The following is a 26,451-nucleotide window of genomic DNA, read 5'->3' on the forward strand; positions in this document are numbered from 1 at the left end:
AATTCTCTCTGTACTCACTGTGTATTAACTGAGTTCAGTGCTCTGCTGATGTACTACCTGTTTTGGTGGCCATCTTTTCTGTTTACAAAACAGTTTATAAAACAGTTTTTTTACCCTCTTTATTGCAGCGGAGAGCAGCAAAAATATTACAGAGGGGGCTAGGAGATGACCCCATACAGGCAGGGATGCTTGTTTATACTTCATTTTGTGATTACAGATTCTCTTTAAGTAGCACTTCCTTATTCCTCCTGAAGCTGAAAGCATTGTGCCTTCAGCCTCAACTCCCCTGCCTCTCCCTCCCCTGCTCACTGCCTGCCTGGATCAAATTGTTCTCTGTACTACATTTTGTGAAAAGAGAAGTAGACAGGAGAATTGCAGCAGCCTAGCTTATGGCCTCAATTCACAGAGCATTATCAAACGTTTATCAAACACTTTATCAAACGTTAGTGGGATTTTACCCATGAGATAAATTATCAAAGGTGTTATATATTTGTTGAACGTTTTATCGGTAAAACATTCGATAAATATATAACACCTTAGTGAATTTAAAATGAGATTTTACCCATGAGGTAAATTATCAAACGTTTGATAAAGTGTTTGATAAACGTTTGATAATGCTCCGTGAATTGAGGCCTATGTCTGCTATAATTCTTATTTCAGATGTCTGTCTGCCTAAATTAACCACTTGAGGACCCACCCTTTACCCCCCCCCCCCCCCTTAAGGACCAGCGGCGTTTTAGCTGATCTGTGCTGGGTGGGCTCTGCAGCCCCCAGCACAGATCAGGGTGCAGGCAGAGCGACCAGATCGCCCCCCTTTTTTCCCCACTAGGGGGATGATGTGCTGGGGGGGTCTGATCGCTCCTGCCTGATGGGTGTTGCGGGAGGGGGGGCACCTCAAAGCCCCCCTCCGCGGCGAGATTTCCCCCCTCACTCTCCTCCCTTTTCCCCCTGGTGATCTGGGCTGCACAGGACGCTATCCGTCCTGTGCAGCCAGTGACAGGCTGTCCCCTGTCACATGGTGGCGATCCCCGGCCGCTGATTTCCGCTTGTGTTTACATTTAGCCTGCGAGCCGCGATCGGCGTCCCGCAGGCTATTCACGGTGCCCCCCGCCGTGAATTGACAGTAAGCAGCCGCTCGCGCGAGCGGCTGCTTCCTGATTAATTAGCCGGCGACGCAGAACTGCGTTGCTGGTCCTGCAGCTGCCACTTTGCCGACGCGCGGTATGAGTGCGCGGTCGGCAAGTGGTTAAATCACATGGACATGAGGGGTGGAGTTATGACATCAATCCCCCAGCATCCCTTGCCCCTACATGGAAAGAAAAAAAAAATGCCCTGAGCCCAATTTCACACTGGGGCGGGGATTTCAAGATTTTATGTGGAATATTAATTTATATATAATTAATTGAATATAATCACCTGGGGGTTGGAAAATCACACGTTATGTGTGATTTTATATATCTTGGCAACTTATTAGGTTTAAAGCTAACTGTAATTTATAATTTAGGTACTCTTTAGGAAACCACTTCGATGAAAAGTGAAATAATGCAAATATTAGACAGACACTCTTCATCATACAGATAAAGGTCAGACTGAATGAAGTAGTTTTTACATTGTGCTGCTATAGAGAAGCATGGGATCTTCTGTTGTGCTCATAAGTTTGCATACCCTGGCAGAATTAATGATTTCTTAACCATTTTTCATAGAATTTGAATAAAACAAAAACTTTCCTTTCACTCATGGTTGTTGGTTGGCTGAAGCTATTTATTGTCAAAACAGATGTTTACTCTTGTTAAATCATGATCACTACACAAACTACCCTGGTCAAAAGTTTACATACGCTGGTGATTTGTGTCAAGATTAGTGCATGTTATATTGCCAATTTTTTTTGTACTTTTACTATTTTTATTAACCACTTCCAGATCATGCTTATTGAAATCTACACAGTTTCACACCTGCTATCTCTGCCAGGGTGTAGATTTCAATCCTTCCCGCCATTCACTCCCACCGTTCCCTTGTTGCTGCATCCCCCTTGCTCTGCCCTCAGTATGATGGCAGAGCTCCCTGAGCTGGTCAGGCTTAGTGAGCCAAGCACATTCATTTGCTCCCGACCCTGTCATCAATGCAAGTCAAATTGGCTCCAGAGCTCAGCCGTCATAGGAACGGCAGAGTGACAGGGCTACAGCGAAATCGCAGTAGCGGTGGGTCTGTGCAGCGTGATGTCAGTAAGTGGACATTTTTTTTAAATGAAAGGGGTTAAGGTTTTAGGTTCGGCAAGAGAACACACAAAAAGGAAAACCAGTTTTGTATGTACAGTGTATAAAGAAAATTATGTACAATGAAAGTGCAAAGATCAAAAAAAAAAAAAGACAAGCATAACTGCTCTGTTACCTGCCAATATCAGGGGTCAGGACACAATAAAATACAAGCCAGGCTCGGAGGGGGGACCCAAAAGGGAACCTAACAATCCAATCTGCCAATATGATTAAATCTTTCAAGGTTAGATTTAAGAGAGTGTATAATATTTGTTCCATCTGATATATCCACCACATTCTGTCCAGTAATGCATGGTGTTGGGGGGAGGGGACCTTTCCAGTGGCTGGAAATTATACATCTTGCAGCTACACAAAACAAGGCAGCCACAATATTCTGGTATTTGGCGACTTGTCGAAACCTTCTGGCTAAATAATGCAATAAGGGGTCCGGGTCAACACATAGACCAGTGATGGCTAACCTTGGCACTCCAGCTGTGACAAAACTACAAATCCCATCATGCCTCTACCTCCCCGAGTTATGCTTAGAGCTGTCAGTTTTGCAATGCCTCATGGGACTTGTAGTTCTACCACAGCTGGAGTGCCAAGGTTAGCCATCACTGACATAGAATAAAGTCACAAATATCTCCTGGAAACAATAACTCCTTATGCCATAAAGGGAGGGCAGTGCCACCAGCAAGGGACCGCATCTGTGTTCATATCATTGCAGTGGAAACACTAGATAGGGGAGGATTTATGAATCTTAGAGTTTGAGGGCTTCTTTCATGTCAATGGGTATGGGCAGTGCCCCCAAAGGAATAGAGAATTAGAGTGAGGATGCTCATTGTTATGGCATTAATCAAGGCTGTGAAGTCGAGGCGTTGGAACAATTTTTGGATACCTGATGTCAGAGGTTTCATAAACGCGGATTTTTTGTTGTACACAGTTAATATACCCAAAAAGTGAGATTGTGTAGTCTTTCCATGAGATAAGGAGAGAGTGTAAGCTGCCAAGTAGCTTAGGATTTAGGTCATACAAACTGTCATGATCCAGGCAGCATTGAACCCTCAAGTACTTCAGACCCCCATTCCATCATGCAAATTTGAATGCATGGGATAAGGCTTCTTTTTGAGTTTCTGTTAAACATATAGGGAGGGCTTCAGATTTAGTGTGATTTTCCTTAAATCCATATATTTTACTGAACCCATATCTAGCAAATAGGGATGGTCGGAAAATTCCGCGGAATTATTAATTCCGTGATTCCGGCCGGAATTAGCTAATTCCGATGGAATTTTCCGGAATAACACCCAAAATCTCCTCCTCCTCCATCCATCTATCCATCCATCCATCCATCCTCTTATATTATCAAGTAGGGAATTGCAGATTTTCAAAACAGCTTATATACCATAGCTGGGATTTGAACCCTCTAGACCATGAACCACACTACATGCTAAAGCTGGCCTAGCATAAACCATACTACCATTATGATCAGTTCAATAGAAAAAGTAGCATGATTAACCACTTGCCGACCGCACGCTTATACCGTGCGTCGGCAAAGTGGCAGCTGCAGGACCAGCGACGCAGTACTGCGTCGCCGGCTGCAGCCTGATTAACGAGCGATCGCGCGGCTGTAGCCGCGCGATCGCTACGTCACACTCTTCGGCCCCCATGTGACTTCAGCCCGCCGGCCAATCAGCAGCGCCGGCGGGCTGTAAAAATTCAAATTGGCCTATAGAATGAGTATAATACAGTTTGTTTACGTAACAAACTGTATTATACTGCCTGCCTCCCGCTGGTGGTCACACTTAGCGATCGACCACCAGCGAGGAGAGCAGGCACAGTATAGCAACACACACACACACACACTTTAGGAGCCCCACAGACCCCCCGATCACCCGCAGCACCCATCAGACACCCCCCTGTACCCCCCTGCAGCCCGCAGATCAGACCTAACCACCCCCCATATCACCCATCAATAAATCCCTGTCACCACCTGTCACTTCTATCCATCAGAGCAGACCCCCAACTACCCCTTAGGGGTATCTGATCACCCCCACACCTCCAGATCTCCCCCCGACCCCCCCCCCCCCCCTGTATACTGAACCTATCTATCTCCCCTGCATCTGTCTATCTCCCCAGTGATCAGCTGCCAATCACCTATCAGTCACCTGTCAATCATCCCTTGTCACCACCTGTCACTGCCCCCCATTAGATCAGACCCCCAACTGCCCCTTAGGGGTATCTGATCACCCCCCACCCCTTCAGATCTCCCCCCCCCCCCGTATACTGCATCTATCTTCCCTGTAATTGCCCGCTGATCAGCTGTCAATCACCTATCCGTCACCTGTCAATCATCCCTTGTCACCCACTGCCCCCCATCAGATCAGACCCCCAACTGCCCATTAGGGGCTTCTGATCACCCACCCACCCTTTCAGATCCCTCCGAGACACCCCCCCCCTGATCACATCAGCAGTCCATTGTTTACATCTGTTTTTCCCTGTAAACACCCACTTATCACCCGTCAATAACCCATCTATCACCACCTGTCACTCCTATCCATCAGATTAGACCCCCAACTACCCCTTAGGGGTATCTGATCACCCCCCACCCCTTCCGATCCTCCCCACACCGTCCTAGTTCATTGATTGCGTATATTCTCCCCCCTGCCATTGTGTATCTTATCTCCTGTCTGTAAGGCTTGATTGTGCTTTGTTTGGCTACAATTGCCTCAATTGCACTGTGATTGGCATCGATTGTCGTGTGATTGGCTTCGATTGTCACGTAATTGGGCTTCGATTGTCGCGTGATTGGCTTCAATTGCCCGTAATTGGTTTTGATTGTGCCAATTGCCCACTGATTGGCTGTTTTGCCCTGTGATTAGCATCGATTGTCGTGTGATTGGCTTCAATTGTCACGTAATTGGTTTTTGATTGTCACGTTATTGGATTCAATTGGTCCGTGATTGGCTTTGATTGCGCCGATTGCTGTAATTGTGTTGTAATTGTCTCGTGATTGTTTTTGATTATTTGTGATTGCTCTCTGATCCCCAACCCCCCCCACCCCCCCCCCACCCCCCCTCACCATCACCATCACTATCACTGTCCTAGTGATCTAAAAACTTTTTTAGTATCACTAGTGGTAACAAACAGTTAGGCCAGTTATCTAAGCAAAAGGGTTGTTAGTGTCAGTTAGTGCTCAGCCCACTGCACCACAGTCACTAATTAGCGTCATCACTGTCGCTAATCAGCATTGGTACTATATAGTATCTGTAAGTGATTATTAGTGATCACAGTCAGATCTATATTAGGGTCTCTAGGATCCACAAAAAAACGCAGTGTTTGCCCGATCAGACCTGATCGTTCGCCTGCACTGCGTTCAGCCCGCCCCACCGCAGTGACAGAAATTTCTTTTTTCTGATCACTGCAAAAAACACTGTACACAAGCTGTGGCACTGTAAACATCAGTTTTGATTTTTTTTATCTAAACTCAGTGACCACAGCTTTCTACCTCTCAAGTACTCCCTTTCGCTAGGTAGGTGCTCTTTTCCTGGGTAGTCTCAGAGGAATACCTCCTAAATTTAGCAGGCCACCATGGCAAAAAAGAGGTTTTCCAATGAAGACATCTACAGGTACATGGACCAGTCGGATGAGGATGATTGGGTCGACTTATTCGACGAATCTTCGGGTTCAGAGTACGATCCTGTAGACAGCAGTGGCTCTCAGACCGATAGTTCCGATGACGAGGTTGAGGTCCCGGCTAGAGCCAGGCGTACCACACCCCATGTCACTGGACTGCAGGTGGCGGAAGATCAGTCTCAAGGGCAGCAGAGTGGCGCTGATCTGATTTTTCTTGGTGAGGCATGCACCAGCAGCGCAGCATCTCCTGGGCCTATCAACACCAGTACTTCCGCAGAAGACCCTGATGAAGTGGCGGACACCATCCTGGAAGTAGAAACTGGTTCGGTGGTACGTGAATTAAGATCCGATCCGCAGCCACCAAGTAGACGGGCCCGTACTCCCATTGGTTTTCCAGAGGTGCTGGCAAACCCTGATTGGCATTCCCCTGATCCCGCCGCACCCATACTGCCCCCTTTCACCGCCCAGTCTGGAGTCCAGGTGGAGACAGTTGAACTAGGATCGGCCCTAGACTTTTTTGAACTGTTCCTCACCCAGGATCTCCTTGACTTAATTGTGGCTGAGACCAACCTATATGCCACACAATTTATAACCGCCCATCCGAAAAGCTGCCACGCCCAGCCTTTTCGGTGGAAACCACTCCAAGTTTCCGAACTTAAAATTTTTTTGGGCCTTCTCCTCAACATGGGTATTACTAAAAAAAATGTATTGCGCTCTTATTGGTCTACACGCCAAATACATAACATGCCCGTGTTCTCTGCTGCCATGTCCAGGACGCGATTTGAGATCATCCTGCGCTTCCTGCATTTCAATGACAACGACACCTGTCATGAAAGAGACCACCCAGCTTATGACCGGCTCCACAAAATTCGGCCCCTCATAGACCACCTGTCATCCACATTTGCAGATGCTTATACCCCTGAACAGAACATCTGTGTAGATGAGTCCCTCGTACATTTTACCGGGCGCCTTGGCATCAAACAGTACATCCCAAGCAAGCGCGCCCGGTATGGGGTGAAACTGTATAAGCTCTGTGATAGGGCCACAGGCTATACATCTCGTTTTAGGGTCTATGAGGGAAAAGACTCAAAATTGGAGCCGGTCGGATGTCCTGACTACCTGGGGAGCAGTGGAAAGATTGTGTGGGACTTGGTGTCACCCTTGTTCCAGAAGGGGTACCATCTTTATGTGGACAACTTTTACACAAGTGTGGCCCTCTTTCAGCACTTAAAGTTAGAAGGAATCCGATGCTGTGGCACCGTGCGGCCTAGTCGCCGGGGCTTCCCCCAACAGCTCGTTAACACCAGACTTCAACGGGGGGAGAGGGCCGCCTTGTGTACCGATGACTTGCTCTCGGTGAAATGGAAGGACAAGAGGGACGTTTACCTTCTGTCTACCATTCACACAGACACGACAGTACAAATTACACGGGCAACAGAGGTCATTGAAAAGCCCCTCGCCGTCCACAGCTATAATGCCAACATGGGAGGGGTGGACTTCAATGACCAGATGTTAGGGCCCTATTTAATTTCCCGGAAAACCAGACGCTGGTATAAGAAAGTGTCTGTGTATTTAATTCAATTGGCGATGTACAACAGCTTTGTTCTCTACAGTAAGGCTGGGAGAACTGGATCTTTCCTTCAATTCCAGGAAGACATTGTTTCGGCACTCCTCTATCCAGAAGGTGACAGAGCCCAACCCCCAAATGCAACTAGCCGGCTGCATGGAAGGCTTCACGCCTACCCGATTCCCAGTACCCCAACTCAACGCAACCCCAGAAAAAGATGTCGTGTCTGCAGCAAGGCTGGAATAAGGCATGACACCCCCGTTTACTGTCCCCGCTGTCCTGACCAGCCTGGCCTATGCCTAGGGGAGTGTTATGAGAGGTACCACGAGAAGACACACTTTTAGAACCTAGGGAACTACAGACACAGCAGTAGGCACACAAGGGTCTCTCAGTGCTATTTCACACTGGCGCGATGCGTTAGGGCAAATTGCCTAGCAAAAGTCACACTTTGCGGTCCCCCCCTACGCCGGAAGTGCTTGACTTAACGCTAGTGCATGCCTACGTTACTGCGTGGCTTCTGCGGCAATTTGGGTCGGCCCGGAAGTCATGTTAGTCTACGGCGACGCAGTTAATTACTAGGCCGAATGCTACTCTTGTGGTATTCCCTGAAGATCTATTTTGGGCGAGACGGTGCGGCGGGCTCGACCGACCGGATAGGCCAGTATGCAGTGTGAACCCAAACATCAGGTTTGGAGAGATCCAAATACACTGGCCTGCCAGAAACCTCTCCTTTCACTTGGGACAGAATGCATAATGTACTTCGCCACATATCTGTGCGATTTGCACTTTGCACATTGACCCATGGGGGAGGAGAAGTTTATCCTCAGCTCGCAGGTAAAAAAAAAAACAAAAAAAAAAAAAAAACAGGTAAGCAAAAAAGTTAATATTTGGTTACCAATGTTATTGTTTGGTTTGAACATATTTAATAAAGTTTAAAAAGTTAATGTTATTGAAGTGCTTTGCTGCTTGCTTGCTTTTTTTTTTTTTTTTTTTTTTTTTTTCTTCTCTCTTTTTTTCCAACCGACCAATCAGCTGCAGCACTGATGATGCATCCTGACAGAAGCATTGCGCTTCTGTCAGGTTACACAAAATCGGTGCATGCAGCGCTGTAGGACGAGATTTCTCCTCCACAGTAAAAAAGATACGTTTGCCGAGGCATATGGGCCAAGGTGTGGTGTTGGGGATTCATATGCTTTGGCAAGCACTTTGTATCAAAAAAGAACTCAAGCAATGATTTCTCCATTCACATCGATCAATGTGGATGAATAAATCAGGATTGCCTGGGCATACGAGCTGGTGGGTTTGGATTTTTGGGGTGGCAGCTCCTATGTCCAGGCGGACGCCTTCCCCTCCTTTTTGTTTTGTTTTTTTCGTTTTTCTTCTCTCTTTTTTCTATCCAGACCGACCGACCGACCGACCGACCAATCAGCTGCAGCACTGATGGTGCATCCTGACAGAAGCATTGCGCTTCTGTCAGGTTAAACAAAATCGGTGCATGCAGCGCTGTAGGACGAGATTTCTCCTCCACAGTAAAAAAGATACGTTTGCCGAGGCATATGGGCCAAGGTGTGGTGTTGGGGATTCATATGCTTTGGCAAGCACTTTGTATCAAAAAAGAACTCAAGCAATGATTTCTCCATTCACATCGATCAATGTGGATGAATAAATCAGGATTGCCTGGGCATACGAGCTGGTGGGTTTGGATTTTTGGGGTGGCAGCTCCTATGTCCAGGCGGACGCCTTCCCCTCCTTTTTGTTTTGTTTTTTTCGTTTTTCTTCTCTCTTTTTTCTATCCAGACCGACCGACCGACCGACCGACCAATCAGCTGCAGCACTGATGGTGCATCCTGACAGAAGCATTGCGCTTCTGTCAGGTTACACAAAATCAGTGCATGCAGCGCTGTAGGACGAGATTTCTCCTCCACAGTAAAAAAGATACGTTTGCCGAGGCATATGGGCCAAGGTGTGGTGTTGGGGTTCATATGCTTTGGCAAGCACTTTGTATCAAAAAAGAACTCAAGCAATGATTTCTCCATTCACATCGATCAATGTGGATGAATAAATCAGGATTGCCTGGGCATACGAGCTGGTGGGTTTGGATTTTTGGGGTGGCAGCTCCTATGTCTCTCTTTCTTTTCTTTTTGTTTCACATTTTTTGGCAGATATTTGTTCATCCACATTGATCGATGCGAATGAAGGGATGTTTGCCGTTCATTTTTCCTTTCAGCCCAGAATGCACTACCTGTATGCCCAATATAAGGAGTATAGCAGAAATACTGGCCATACATGTAATGATTGCAGAGGCCCTAAAATGCCAGGACAGACCCCACAAATGACCCCATTTTGGAAAGAGGACACCCCAAAGTATTCCGTGAGGTGCATGGTGAGTTCATAGAAGATTTTGTTTTTTGTCACAAGTTAGCATAAATTGTTGTTTTTTGTTTTTTTTCACAAAGTATCCTTTTCTGCTAACTTGTGACAAAAAAGAATTTTTTTTATAAACTCACCATGCCCCTCATGGAATACTTTGTGGTGTCTTATTTTTAAAATGGGGTCATTTGTGGGGTTTGTTAACTGTCCTGTCATGTGGGGGGGGGGGGGCTAAATTGTGAGCACCCCTGTAAAGCCCAAAGGTAGTCATTGCACGTTGGGCCCCTTAGCGCAGTTAGGCTGCAAAAAAGTGTCACACGTGCTATGGCCGTACCCGGGAGAAGTAGACCAATGTGTTTTAGGGTGTATTTTTACACATACCCATGATGGGTAGAAGAAATCACTCTGTAAATGACAATTTTTTGATTTTTTTTACACACATTTGTCCATTTACAGAGATATTTCTCCCACCCAATATGGGTATGTGTAAAAATACACCCCAAAACACATTGTACTACTTCTCCCGAGTACGGCAATACCACATGTGTGGCCCTTTTTTGCACCCTACCTGCGCTAAGGGGCCCAGAGTCCAATGAGTACCGTTAGCATTTCACAGGTCATTTTGAGAAATTTGGTTTCAAGACTACTCCTCACGGTTTAGGGCCCCTAAAATGCCAGAGCAGTATAGGAACCCCACAAATGACCCCATTTTAGAAAGAAGACACCCCAAGGTACTCAATTAGGAGTATGGTGAGTTCATAGAAGATTTTACTTTTTGTCACAAGTTAGCGGAAAATGATTGTTAATGGTTTTTTTTACCAAGTGTCATTTTCCGCTAACTTGTGACAAAAAATAAAATCTTCTATGAACTCACCATACTCCTAACGGAATACCTTGGGATGTCCTCTTTGTAAAATGGGGTCATTTGTGGGGTTCCTATACTGCTCTGGCATTTTAGGGGCCCTAAACCGTGAGGAGTAGTCTTGAAACCAAATTTCTCAAAATGACCTGTGAAATGGTAACGGTACTCATTGGACTCTGGGCCCCTTAGCGCAGTTAGGGTGCAAAAAAGTGCCACATATGTGGTATCGCTGTACTCGGGAGAAGTAGTACAATGTGTTTTGGGGTGTATTTTTACACATACCCATATTGGGTGGGAGAAATATCTCTGTAAATGGACAATTGTGTGTAAAGAAATCAAAAAATTGTCATTTACAGAGATATTTCTCCCACCCAATATGGGTATGTGTAAAAATACACCCCAAAACACATTGTACTACTTCTCCCGAGTACGGCGATACCACATGTGTGGCCCTTTTTTGCACCCTAACTGCGCTAAGGGGCCCAGAGTCCAATGAGTACCTTTAGCATTTCACAGGTCATTTTGAAACATTTGGTTTCAAGACTACTCCTCACGGTTTAGGGCCCCTAAAATGCCAGAGCAGTATAGGAACCCCACAAATGACCCCATTTTAGAAAGAAGACACCCCAAGGTACTCAATTAGGAGTATGGTGAGTTCATAGAAGATTTAGCTTTTTGTCACAAGTTAGCGGAAAATGATTTTTATTGGGTTTTTTTTACCAAGTGTCATTTTCCACTAACTTGTGACAAAAAAAAAATCTTCTATGAACTCACCATACTCCTAACGGAATACCTTAGGATGTCCTCTTTGTAAAATGGGGTCATTTGTGGGGTTCCTATACTGTCCTGGCATTTTAGGGGCCCTAAACCGTGAGGAGTAGTCTTGAAACCAAACTTCTCAAAATGACCTGTGAAATGCTAACGGTACTCATTGGACTCTGGGCCCCTTAGCGCAGTTAGGATGCAAAAAAGTGCCACACATGTGGTACCGCCGTACTCAGGAGAAGTAGTATTATGTGTTTTGGGGTGTATTTTTACACATACCCATATTGGGTGGGAGAAATATCTCTGTAAATTGACAATTGTGTGTAAAGAAATCAAAAAATTGTCATTTACAGAGGTATTTCTCCCACCCAATATGGGTATGTGTAAAAATACACCCCAAAACACATTGTACTACTTCTCCCGAGTACGGCGATACCACATGTGTGGCACTTTTTTGCACCCTAACTGCGCTAAGGGGCCCAGAGTCCAATGAGTACCTTTAGCATTTCACAGGTCATTTTGAAACATTTGGTTTCAAGACTACTCCTCACGGTTTAGGGCCCCTAAAATGCCAGAGCAGTATAGGAACCCCACAAATGACCCCATTTTACAAAGAGGACATCCCAAGGTATTCCGTTAGTAGTATGGTGAGTTCATAGAAGATTTTATTTTTTGTCACAAGTTAGCGGAAAATCACACTTGGTAAAAAAAACCAATAACAATCATTTTCCGCTAACTTGTGACAAAAAGTAAAATCTTCTATGAACTCACCATACTCCTAATTGAGTACCTTGGGGTGTCTTCTTTCTAAAATGGGGTCATTTGTGGGGTTCCTATACTGCCCTGGCATTTTAGGGGCCCTAAACCGTGAGGAGTAGTCTTGAAACCAAATTTCTCAAAATGACCTGTGAAATGCTAACGGTACTCATTGGACTCTGGGCCCCTTAGCGCAGTTAGGATGCAAAAAAGTGCCACACATGTGGTACCGCCGTACTCAGGAGAAGTAGTATTATGTGTTTTGGGGTGTATTTTTACACATACCCATATTGGGTGGGAGAAATATCTCTGTAAATGGACAATTGTGTGTAAAGAAATCAAAAAAATGTCATTTACAGAGATATTTCTCCCACCCAATATGGGTATGTGTAAAAATACACCCCAAAACACATTGTACTACTTCTCCCGAGTACGGCGATACCACATGTGTGGCACTTTTTTGCACCCTAACTGCGCTAAGGGGCCCAGAGTCCAATGAGTACCTTTAGCATTTCACAGGTCATTTTGAAACATTTGGTTTCAAGACTACTCCTCACGGTTTAGGGCCCCTAAAATGCCAGAGCAGTATAGGAACCCCACAAATGACCCCATTTTACAAAGAGGACATCCCAAGGTATTCCGTTAGGAGTATGGTGAGTTCATAGAAGATTTTATTTTTTGTCACAAGTTAGCAGAAAATGACACTTGGTAAAAAAAACCCAATAACAATCATTTTCCGCTAACTTGTGACAAAAAGTAAAATCTTCTATGAACTCACCATACTCCTAATTGAGTACCTTGGGGTGTCTTCTTTGTAAAATGGGGTCATTTGTGGGGTTCCTATACTGCCCTGGCATTTTAGGGGCCCTAAACCGTGAGAAGTAGTCTTGAAACCAAATGTCTCAAAATGACCTGTGAAATCCTAAAGGTACTCATTGGACTTTGGGCCCCTTAGCGCAGTTAGGGTGCAAAAAAGTGCCACACATGTGGTATCGCCGTACTCAGGAGAAGTAGTACAATGTGTTTTGGGGTGTATTTTTATACATACCCATGCTGAGTGGGAGAAATAACTCTGTAAATGGACAATTGTGTGTAAAAAAATCAAAAAATTGTCATTTGCAGAGATATTTCTCCCACCCAGCATGGGTATGTGTAAAAATACACCCCAAAACACATTGTACTACTTCTCCCGAGTATAGCGATACCATATGTGTGACACTTTTTTGCAGCCAAACTGCGCTAAGAGGCCCACAGTGCAATGACTACTTTTAGGCTTTACAGGGGTGCTTACAATTCCGCACCCCCCAAAATGCCAGGACAGTAAACACACCCCATAAATGACCCCATTTTGAAAAATAGACACTTCAAGGTATTCATTGAGGGGCATGTTGAGTCCATGGCAGATTTCATTTTTTTTTTGTTACAAGTTAGCAGAAATGGAAACCTTTTTTTTTTTTTTTTTTTTGTGACAAACTGTCATTTTCCGCTAACTTGTGACAAAAAATAAAATCTTCTATGAACTCACTATGCCTCTCAGTGAATACTTTGGGATGTCTTCTTTCCAAAATGGGGTTATTTGTGGGGTATTTATACTATCCTGGAATTTTAGCACCTCATGAAACATGACAGGTAGTCAGGAAAGTCAGAGATGCTTAAAAATGGGAAAATTCACTTTTGGCACCATAGTTTGTAAACGCTATAACTTTTACCCAAACCAATAAATATACACTGAATGGGTTTTTTTTCATCAAAAACATGTTTGTCCACATTTTTCGCGCTGCATGTATACAGAAATTTTACTTTATTTGAAAAATGTCAGCACAGAAAGTTAAAAAAATCATTTTTTTGCCAAAATTCATGTCTTTTTTGATGAATATAATAAAAAGTAAAACTCGCAGCAGCAATCAAATAGCATCAAAAGAAAGCTGTATTAGTGAGAAGAAAAGGAGCCAAAATTCATTTAGGTGGTAGGTTGTATGAGCGAGCAATAAACCGTTAAAGCTGCAGTGGTCTGAATGGAAAAAACAGCGCTGGTCCTTAAGGGGGGGGTAAAGGCTGAGTCCTCAAGTGGTTAAGGATTTGTACTTTTTGAAAAGCATGCTTATATTCCATAGCTGGGATTTGAACCCAGGACGCAGTGGGTAGTAGGTATCTGTCTTACCCTCTAGACCATGAACCACACTAAGCATGCTTATATACCATAGCATATCTATTGAATTGATCATAATGGTAGTATGGTACATGCTACGCCAGCTTTAGCATGTAGAGGTGGGACAAAGTCCTTCAGCACCCAAGGCTGAGACAGCAAAGTGCGCCCCCCCATCCCTCCCACCCCAAACGTCACACACTGATTGCTATTACACTAAGAGGTGCCCCAGGGCCCCCAACCCCCCCCCCCCCCCCCCAACACCTTAATCTCTACTTATCTGGCTTGCAGTCACTGCCATGTATCACCTTTTCTTATTTCTTTCTGCTTCAAACACAATTGGGAATGACAGCTGAATGAATTGTGCACCCCCTCCTACACTGCGCCCTGAGGCTGGAGCCTCTCCAGCCTCTGCCTCGGCCCGGCCCTGAGTGTGGTTGATGGTCTAGGGGGTAAGACAGATACCTACTACCATGTAGTGTGGTTCATGGTCTAGAGGGTAAGACAGATACCTACTACACACTGCATCCTGGGTTCAAATCCCAGCTATGGTATATAAGCATGCTTTTCAAAAAGTACAAATCCTTAATCATGCTACTTTTTCTATTGAATTGATCATAATGGTAGTATGGTTTATGCTAGGCCAGCTTTAGCATGTAGTGTGGTTCATGGTCTAGAGGGTAAGACAGATACCTACTACCCACTGCGTCCTGGGTTCAAATCCCAGCTATGGTATATAAGCTGTTTTGAAAATCTGCAATTCCCTACTTGATGATATAAGAGGATGGATGGGGAGGAGGAGGAGGAGGAGGAGGAGAGAGAGAGAGAGAGAGAGAGAGAGAGAGAGAGAGAGAGAGAGAGAGAGAGAGATTTTAAATTTTTTCCGACGGAATTCCGTATACGTCAGAATTCCGCGGAACAGCTCCGGTATACCGTCGGAATGAAACGGTAGAGGAATTTTGGTATGACGGTATGCGGAATTGTCCCGGAAACGGAAATGGGCTCTTCCGACCATGCCTGCTAGCAAAGTGAATGGGTTGGGTTGAGACACCTCAAAATTTGTTATAGAAAATAAATTGTCTTTGAAATAGTAGAAGAAAATACGTGCACCTTCCGTCCTTTGATGTGCGTGTTTATTCTCAGCAGTGACATTCCATCACATAGGATCTCTTACATCAGTCTAACAGTAACATAACCCATGTAAGACGGTGGTGGTGGGTGGTGAGTGAGGATGGCGGAGAGCGTCGGCCGTTTCGTGTCACCAAGACACTCGGTCACGCTGCGTACCACCTAAGGTCGTAGTTCCGGACTAAAGACAGTCAAACCCCGCCTCTTCCGGAAAGCCATACCCTCTGTGATTGGAGCTTTGGGTTTGGCAGAACAAGACGGCATGAGACGTCATACGCCTGTAACTGCGTCCATAGGGACGCATTGCAAAAGACTACATTACCCATAGTTCTGAGCCAACAAATGAGCTCCGAATCATATATAGGAAAAAGTTGCTATAGCAACCAAAGAGGTAATAGAAATTAACCATTAGCTCATAAATTAAGACGAGAGATACATTTAACACATCTCGTAGTCTATATTAGGTAGTCTTACCAGGGCGTATTAAACAGTAAAAAAAAACGTTTCTCGACGCCGTCGGTTCTGCCAAACCTTCAAGTAATCAGGATGTGTCAACTTGATTTATTACTTAAAGTGACAGTGACTCTTAAAAGTGAACATTATACAAAATTATTAAAACATGGGGCATGGGAACAGTCTGCCGTGCTCTCGGACGTCAATCCATTCCGGGGGCTCGTCAGACAGTGGTCGAGGTATGTGGACGACGTCCTGGTGGTGTGGTCAGGTACTGAACAAGAATTTACTAAATTTAAGGCATACTTGAATGATAATGCAATCAACATGCAGTTTACCTCGGAAATAAGAGATACCTCAACTGAATTTCTCGATTTGTGCTTGATTGTTAAAGACAACAACAACAAGCTATGTACTAAGGGGTATAGGAAAAATACAGCAACCAATTCATTACTGCATGCTGATAGCTTTCATTCTAAAAGTGTGACAGAGGCTATACCATATGGCCAGTATTTAGGATGGAAACGAATTAATACCCTAGAGGAAGATTTTCAGAAACAAGCTAATGATCTTACTGACAGATTCAAAAGGGGGTATAGTGGAGGAATTTTGAAAAAAGCCAAGGAACGAGTAGATTTACAAGGTCGTAAAATGTTGATATCTCGTAGTAATAAGATAAAATCTAGAGAAGACAGAATGTCGCTGCTCTTTGATTTCTCACCAATGGCAGATCGAGTCAGGAAATCCATCTATAAAAACTGGCCTATTCTTAAACAGGACCAGTCTCTTGCCTCATGCATAGGAGACTCACCTAGAGTTGCTTTTAGAAGAGCACCTACATTAGGAAGTATACTAACTAGTAGTGAGTTTGTGTCCCCTAGATCTACCACATGGTTAGATAGAACACTGCCCAGAGGGAATTATCGCTGTGGCCATTGTAGGTTTTGTAGACAGATGTTAACACAGAAAATATCCAAATTGGAAAAGAGGGAATTAGTGTAAAGGATTTAATCACTTGTCAATCTGAGTATGTTGTGTATGCGATGTTTTGCCAGTGTGGAAAATACTACATTGACCAGACCTATGAAAATTAGAGTACGTGAACACATTGCATCCATTAAGGGGCTGTACTCGCTTTATTAATCTCATGAGGGATTTTCATGCCTCAAAAGGTAAAGGAATACAATTTGCTGGCCTGGTCAAAGTGGAAAACCCACGTAGAGGAGGGGACCGTGAAAGGTTACTTTTAAGAGAAGAGGCAAAGTTAATCCTAAGAACTGAAGCAATGGGCCCTTTGGGTTTGAATGACAAAGTAGAAATGGCCAGCACTTTGGATCCATAGAATGGACTTGCTGTGTAGATGTATGCTGTACTTTGGGATCTTAGGAGTATAGTGATGAAATGTTTTAGGTAGTTAAAGGTGATGGTGATGAGAGCTGGCCTCCTTAATATAGAAAATATCCCTGTGCTATTGTATGGATGTCGTCTTATTTGATCCGCAACTGGAGCAGCGCAGTATCCCTATTTGTAATAAATTTGAGATAGGGTCCCTTTACCTAGGGGTCTGCGCTATGATATGTTGCGATTCTTAGACAGATATTATATACCTCAGCACTAAGTTTGAGTAAGTGCAGGCTCCATCTTTACTCTTAGCTCTGTGTGTTTTTGTGTTGTATTTTTGTATCCTCAGAATGGTGTCGCCATGTCCCCTTTTGTAACAGCCACTGAGTCTCCTCATGGTTTTAATAATTTTGTATAATGTTCACTTTTAAGAGTCACTGTCACTGTAGCCACCCTGGCGTTCTATTTCCCCAGGATTTCCGTGCAAAAAGTGGTTCAATTAATTTCCCATAATTTTCAACCAATTTTTTTTTTTGCAATCTTTTTTTTTTGTATTGAATTCAATACAGGTTATTGTATTGAATTAAATTTTTAAAAAAAAGTGTTTGCTGCGAGATTTTGATGATGCTGTGTGACACTGGTTCCATCAACGCCGATCGACGGGGGACATGTGATCTCCAAGGGAGAAGCAAAATCCGCCAAGGGACATGGAAGAAGGCACCGGGGAAGCTATCAGAGGTACGCGACGAGGGATCAGCATGCCAATGGTGAGTATAAGACCCAGATGTATAGCCAGGTATAGTTAGCCAGATGTATAGCCAGGTATAGTTAGCCAGATGTATAGCCAGGTATAGTTAGCCAGATGTATAGTTAGCCAGATGTATAGCCAGGTATAGTTAGCCAGATGTATAGTTAGCCAGATGTGCAGCCAGGTGTAGTTAGCCAGATGTATTAGCCAGGAATAGTTTAGCCAGATGTTTTGCCAGGTATATAGGGAGCAAGATGTTTGCCAGGTGTATAGGAGACAGATGTGCAGCCAGGTGTATAGGAGACAGATGTGCAGCCAGGTGTATAGGAGACAGATGTGCAGCCAGGTGTATAGGAGACAGATGTGCAGCCAGGTGTATAGGAGACAGATGTGCAGCCAGGTGTATAGGAGACAGATGTGCAGCCAGGTGTATAGGAGACAGATGTGCAGCCAGGTGTATAGGAGACAGATGTGCAGCCAGGTGTATAGGAGACAGATGTGCAGCCAGGTGTATAGGAGACAGATGTGCAGCCAGGTGTATAGGAGACAGATGTGCAGCCAGGTGTATAGGAGACAGATGTGCAGCCAGGTGTAGGGAGTCATATGTATAAGGAGCCAGGTTTGCGGGTGCCTCTGCCCCCCCCCCCCCCATTGCCCCCGATGCCCCCTGACTCTGGCCGGGTGTCCCTTCTGTGGGGGGGCTCCCCTTCTGTGCTGGCTGGTAGTGGCCGGTGGGGATCCCCTCTGTGGGGGGGATCCCCATACTGTGCGTGCAGGTGGCTGGGTGGCCCTTCTGTGTGTGTGGGGGATATCCCCTTCTATGGGGGCTAGTCATGGTCTGTCGGGGACACCCCCTTCTGTTGTGGGGGGAGGTGGGTGTCCCCATCTATGAGGGCTGTGGGTGGCCTCTCCCTCCTCTTCCCCCCATCCCTTCCGATCCCCCGTGCCCCCCCCCCCCCCAATCCCGTGTCTCCCCCGTCAGAAGCCCTGATCTACTCACCTGAGGGCTTGCTCCTGCGGCGGAAGCGGCGCACTTCCTCCTCCATCGCGAAGTCTCGTGTTCTCTGTAATTACTGTACGCGGCTTGGTGACGTCACCAAGCCGCGTACTGTAATTACAGAGACCGGGACTTCGGCGATGGAGATGGAGGGTGTGCATCTCGGCCAGCGCAGGAGAAAGCCCTCAGGTGAGTAAAGCAGGGCTTTTGACTGACAGGGGGGAGACACGGGACGGGGGGGGGACACAGGATCGGGGGTGAGGAGGGCACGGGGGACAGAGAGGGAGGAGGGAAAGGCCACCCACAGCTCTCATAGAAGGGGACACCCACCTCCCCCCCCCCCGCACAGAAGGGGGTGTCCCCGACCGGCCAAGACTCGCCCCATAGGGGGGATACCCGCCCCCCCACACACACACTACAGGGTCACCCGCACGCACATTACGGGGATGCCCCCTCCCCCCCCCCTCCCCACAGAGAGGATCCCCGCCGGTACCCGGCCACTACCAGCCAGCACAGAAGGGGACACCCTCCCCCCGCACAGAGGGGATCCCCGCACCAGCCACCCGCAGCACAGCAGGGGACACCCCCCCCCCCCCCACAGAGGGGATCCCCGCACCAGCCACCCGCAGCACAGCAGGGGACACCCCCCCCCCCCCACAGAGGGGATCCCCGCACCAGCCACCCGCAGCACAGAAGGGGAATCCCGCATGCTGCTGAGCACATTCTCTGCTCCGATGGCTGCACAGGGATTCCCCAGGGTGGCTGGATGCTAGTTCTGCACGCTGTGGGTAGCACAGATCGCTACCCACAGCGTGCTGACAGGCATCCAGCCATCCTGGGGAATCCCTCTGATGAGGGAAAAGTGCAGCCGGCGGGGCAGAGAAACAATAAATCTCCCTGGCAGTATTGACGAGCTCAGCTCGTCAATACCGCTTTCAGCAAGTTTTTCCTGGACGAGCTGAGCTCGTCAATACCACCAGGGTGGTTAAGTAATAAATCAAGTTGACACAGCTTGATTACTTGAAGGTTTGGCAGACACGACGGCGTCGAGAAACTTTTTTTTACTGTTTAATACGCCCTGGTAAGACTACCTAATATAGACTACAAGATGTGTTAAATGTATCTCTCGTCTTAATTTATGAGCTAATGGTTAATTTCTATTACCTCTTTGGTTGCTATAGCAACTTTTGCCTATATATGATTCGGAGCTCATTTGTTGGCTCAGAACTATGGGTAATGTAGTCTTTTGCAATGCGTCCCTATGGACGCAGTTACAGGCGTATGACGTCTCACGCCGTCTTGTTCTGCCAAACCCGCAGCTCCAATCACAGAGGATACGTCTTTCTGTAAGAGGCAGGGTTTGACTCAGTCTTTAGTCCGGAACTAGCCGCCCTCTTACCTTAGGTGTTACGCAGCGTGACCAAGTGTCTTTGTGACACGAAACGGCCGTCGCTCTCCGCCATACTCACTCGCCACCCACCTCCTCCACCACCACCGTCTTACATGGGTTATGTTACTGTTAGACTGATGTAAGAGATCCTATGTGATGGAATGTCACTGCTGAGAATAAACACGCACATCAAAGGACGGAAGGTGCACGTATTTTCTTCTACTATTTCAAAGAATTACCTTTTCTTTCTCTGTGACATGACGGAGCACACATCCTCAAGGTGATTGACAGCAAGGATCAAGACAGAGGTGGTGAGAGTAAATATTGCTTTTTATTCCTTCCACTGTACATTTTGAATGGGAGTGCCACACTATTTTCGCTTTCTTCTTTTGTGATAGAGAATAAATTGTCGTCTGCGAAGAGTGATATTTTAAATTCTACTAATAATGCTTCTTTTGTGTCATGTATCATCTGATCCATTCAGAAACCAATAAGATATATTTCACATACTGATTCTAATCTTGCTTATAATTTGCTTGCTGTCTACAGTGTACTGAATAGATAATAGATTATACTGTTACTTAAAGGGGGGAGGGATGAAGTGGTAGTTGGCTAATGTTAGTGGAGAGACGTGCATGTTTTCTTTATTTAATTGCTGTGACCACCTGGGTGTGGGTTTCAGCATAATACGTTTTTTTGTTTGTTACATTTTGAAAAATTCAAATAAAAAATTTTTTCAAAAAAAAAAAAAAAAAAGTATAATATTGGTGGAAGACTAAGAATATCCATAGGATTATATAAAACTGCCCCGAGGGTCTTCAATAGAAAGATAGAAAGAAGCCTAGTTTTTGCCGGTTTCTTTGCCAGGAGAGATTCGGCTTATTACCATATATACTCGAGTATAAGCAGAGTTTTTGAGACAAAAAAAATAATTCCTTTAAAAGTGGGGATCTCAGCTTATACTTGAGTCAGTTGCTTGACTCCCTCGCTACCAGTGCACCAGCCACTGCAATATAGAGATAATACAGCTGAGCTGTGACAGCTGTGCCCCCCTCACAATGCGCAGAGCACTATTGGCCCGGTTTTGTTCTCCCCACAGAGCCGGATTTACATGGCTGTTTGTTGCCTTGCCACCCCCCACTCATTCGCCCACTCCAGAGCAGAATGTACATATGCAGACCTCTGTGTCCGTCTACCCAACATGCAGATTATCGGTCAGCACCGCCAGCTCCTCTATAGCTAAAGTCAGTCACAGTCTCGTCACTATGACGTTCTCTAGTGGTGCCTCATCACGTGCACTACTGCAGGAGTCACAGCAAGGAGGCTGCAAATTACTTTGGCTATAGAGGAGTCGGCGACGCGGAACAGTAGTTACAAATGCTATATTATTATACTGTAGATATTATAAGGTCTGCATAGATGTATGCATTTTCTGCTCCAGAATGGGTGGGGGTGGGGGGGGGGGGGGGGGAGGGCGGCGCGGTAACACAGCCATGTAAATCTGGCACTGAAAGTAGAACAAGACAGGGCCAATAGCACCTCTGCCCATGGCGAGAAGGGACACAGCCATCACAGCTCTATTATCTATTAATACCCAGATGTATTATCTATATTGTGCCTGGTTCAGCAACACAGGTGGCAGCAAGATGTATTTTTCCCTCCTCTGAAGCTTTCCTCAACAAGGCAATGTCCTATGTTGTGTAGTAGTGACTGGTACACCAAACATGTTTTAAATTGAATGTACAGTATTCAAATAGAAATCACAAATGTATGTATTTCTAAAGTGGTGCAAACTGTTGACATTGTCCTGCATTTACCATACTAAACATTTTTATCAATTGCAGACCCTCTGAGCTTTGGACTCGCTAGCTTTTGATTACTTCCAGTCAGTCACAGGAGTCCTCCTGTGCTGGGGAGGAGGTTTTACTATAACAATAGCAATCCCGAAAACTATTGCATAATAAAACAAGGGAGGACAGCCATCCCCAACACATACTGCTTACGCTCTGGTGGGGGCACACACTGCATTTCCAACCCTCGGCTTATACTAGATAAAGTTTATCATTTTTGCCTGTTTTTTTAAAGTCAGGGCTTGTTCACACCTAGGGCGTTTTTACTATTTTTTCAGTGCCGGCAATTTGCAAAATCTCCCTGAAAGCGCTTGTGCAATGATTCCCTATGAGAGAGTTCACATCTGAGTGGTTTGTTTTCAATCCACTCAGCAAAGCGCTGCCTGTACCATTTTTAGGCCGATTTTGCTACAATGGAAAGTATAGAAAAAGCGCAAAACACTCACAAAATCGCTTTTGCTGCGATTTCATTAGTGCTTTGATGAATAAATACATTGTAATTATTCATTTCAGGGTCTAAGAGTTCACTTCCTGACTTGCGTCAGGAATTGAAAAAACAAAACGCTCTGCAACAGTGCTTTGAAAAGCACTGTACAAAAAAATGTAAGCGCACAGGTAAGCGCCGGGAGGTGAAAAAAAAAAAAAGAAAAAATTGTTAGCGTCAGCGATTTCGATTTTAGAAGTGAACGCCTAAAAGTTTTGGGGGGGGGGGGGGGGGGGTGTCAGCTTATACTTCGACATATACGGTATGACGTTTACAAGATAATTTACAAAAAGAATTTGCAGTCTGGCATAACTCTGTCTGGCATAACTTGTTTATATACTCTATTGCTCATACAGCTGTAAGTTTTACACAGACATGCATTGCTAGGAGCTGTCATTGCATGGAGATAGTACATTATTAAATTAGGTTGTGCTGGTGAGAAATTAATCTCCTTTGTGGTTATGTAGTACTGTTTAGGTACTGATATTTGCAGAAAAAAAAACTTGGCTGTTGAGACAAACACAGCAATTAAAGTGTTCAAGGAATACGCAGTTCAGTGGGCAGCTGAAAAGCTGGTGGCATCCAAACTCCCGTTCACACTCGGAACCGTAAATAGTGATTTTGTATTGCTGTTCCATTTTTATTTTTTTTGGGGGGAGGGGGGGCATTTTGCGACCTCATTCTAATGAATGAGTATCGCGAAGCAGTCCCTGGGAAAATGCTACATGCAGCATGTTTGCGATGGTCTGAAATTGTAAATGTGCCACAATCGCCACAGTGCAAGTAATATCATAGAATTACTTGTGCAGCAAATCATGAATCAGGGCAAAAAGCACCGGAGTGTGAATGAGGCCTTAAACTTTTCCTCTTTTCGCCCAGGTCGTCATTTTTTATCTAATCTAAAAACAGACATCAGGAGCTGGAGAGCACTGTGTGCTGAATGGCTGACAAGGTGCAATATGGCGACCATCTGTGCCGACACAGAGTCAGGCCCTTCTGATCAAAGTGTCGGAGTGACTCTGAGTCCAACACTTTGATCTCCCCCGACACCACGCTGCATTGCGTATTACACAGATGCTCATATATTGTGGGGCAGAACTAAGGAGATGACTTACTAATGACAGACTGCTGAAAGGTTAGGTGAATATGCTTTTTTATTTGAAGAAGAGCCCCTGACACCAACACTTTGGGAGCACACTGCCTACCTATGGTTCAGGTTTTAATTATTATTATTATTATTTAGTACTTCTATAGTGCTGACAACTTCTGCAGTTCTGTACAGAGTATATTGTCTTGTCACTTAACTATCCCTCAGAGGGGCACACAATCTAATACCCTACCTACCTAGTTATAGGTCTATGTATGTATTTGTGTGTGCTGCATGTATTGTAGTACAGGGCCAATTTAGGGTGATGCCAATTTACTTATCTGTATGTTTTGGGGATGTGGGAGGAAACAGGAGTGCCCGGAGGAAACCAACGCGGACACGGAGAGAACATACACACTGTGCAGATGTTGCCCTGGCTGGAATTCAAACCGGGGACCCAGCACGGCAAGGCAAGAGTGCTAACCACTACGCCACTAAGCTGCCCACAGATTTATAAGGGAACAGATGCACATATAGGTGTAGAGAGGAAAAGGTGTAGAGGGGCAGACAGAGGCCCCAGGGGGAGTAGGAGATATAGAAACAAACCTGGAGGTGATAAAAAGTGGGCAGTGCTTTGAGAGAACATTGCCTACTTATGATTTCAGGGCACACCATTTTGTTATACATGGGGAAACTACCCAATTATAATTTGGGGTGGGTACACAACCTACTTAAGCTTTGGGGACTTTAACCACTTCCCGACCGCCCACTACACAGGGGCGGCGGGGAAGTGGAGCCCTGCAGGACGGCCTCACCCACAGAGGCGGCGGTCCATTTAAGGGCATGGGCGGAGCGATCGCGTCATCCGTGACGCGATCCTCCGCCGGCGCCTGTCACCGCTCGCTCGCCGCAACATCCCGCCGGCTATACGGAAGCGCCGGCGGGATGTTAACCCCGCGATCGCCGCATACAAAGTGTATAATACACTTTGTAATGTTTACAAAGTGTATTATACAGGCTGCCTCCTGCCCTGGTGGTCCCAGTGTCCGAGGGACCACCAGGGCAGGCTGCAGCCACCCTAGTCTGCACCCAAGCACACTGATTTCTCCCCCCCCTGCCCCAGATCGCCCACAGCACCCATCAGACCCCCCCCTGCCCACCCCCCAGACCCCTGTTTGCACCCAATCACCCCCCTAATCACCCATCAATCACTCCCTGTCACTATCTGTCAACGCTATTTTTTTTTTTATCCCCCCCCCCTGCTCCCTGCCCCCTCCTGATCACCCCCCACCCCTCAGATTCTCCCCAGACCCCCCCCCAGACCACCCCCCCCCCTGTTTACTGTATGCATCTATCCCCCTGATCACCTGTCAATCACCTGTCAATCACCCGTCAATCACCCATCAATCACCCGTCAATCACCCCCTGACACTGCCACCCATCAATCAGCCCCTAACCTGCCCCTTGCGGGCAATCTGATCACCCACCCACACCAATAGATCGCCCACAGATCCGACATCAGATCACCTCCCAAATCCATTGTTTACATCTATTCTCTCCTCTAAACACCCACTAATTACCCATCAATCACCCATCAATCACCCCCTATCACCACTTGTCACTTTTACCTATCAGATCAGACCCTAATCTGCCCCTTGCGGGCACCCAATCACCCGCCCACACGCTCAGATTGCCCTCTGACCCCCCCTTATCAATTCACCAGTGCATTAATTACATCTGTTCTTCCCTGTAATAACCCACTGATCACCTGTCAATCACCTGCCAATCACCTATCACCCATCAATCACCCCCTGTCACCCCCTGTCACTGCCACCCATCAATCAGCCCCTAACCTGCCCCTTGCGGGCAATCTGATCACCCACCCACACCATTAGATCGCCCGCAAACCCGCCGTCAGATTACCTCCCAAATGTATCGTTTACATCTGTTATCTTCTCTAAACACCCACTAATTACCCATCAATCACCCCCTATCACCACCTGTCACTGTTACCTATCAGATCAGACCCTAATCTGCCCCTTGCGGGCACCCAATCACCCGCCCACACGCTCAGATTGCCCTCAGACCCCCCCCCCCCCCCCCTTATCAATTCGCCAGTGCATTAATTACATCTGTCCTTCCCTGTAATAACCCACTGATCACCTGTCAATCACCTGCCAATCACCTATCACCCATCAATCACCCCCTGTCACTGCCACCCAACAATCAGCCCCTAACCTGCCCCTTGCGGGCAATCTGATCACCCACCCACACCAATAGATCGCCCGCAGATCCGACATCAGATCACCACCCAAGCGCAGTGTTTCCATCTATTCTCTCCTCTAAACACCCACTAATTACCCATCAATCACCCATCAATCACTCCCTATCACCACCTGTCACTGTTACCTATCAGATCAGACCCTAATCTGCCCCTTGCGGGCACCCAATCGACCGCCTACACGCTCAGATTGCCCTCAGACCCCCCTTATCAATTCGCCAGTGCAATATTTACATCTGTTCTCCCCTGTAATAACCCACTGATTACCTGTCAATCACCTATCAATCACCCATCAATCACCCCCTGTCACTGCCACCCATCAATCACCCCCTGTCACTGCC

The 26,451-nt window shown here is 46.0% G+C and overlaps 1 protein-coding gene across 3 annotated transcripts in view; it reads right to left on the reverse strand.

Moving 5' to 3' along the window:
• The window catches only part of CDC42BPG (CDC42 binding protein kinase gamma), a 327,785-nt gene that overhangs the window by 1,288 nt on the left and 300,046 nt on the right, over positions 1 to 26,451 (reverse strand). The gene's annotated exons all lie outside the window — the stretch shown is intronic.

This window comes from Hyperolius riggenbachi, chromosome 11, assembly GCF_040937935.1.
Source record: "Hyperolius riggenbachi isolate aHypRig1 chromosome 11, aHypRig1.pri, whole genome shotgun sequence".
NCBI lineage: Eukaryota > Metazoa > Chordata > Amphibia > Anura > Hyperoliidae > Hyperolius > Hyperolius riggenbachi.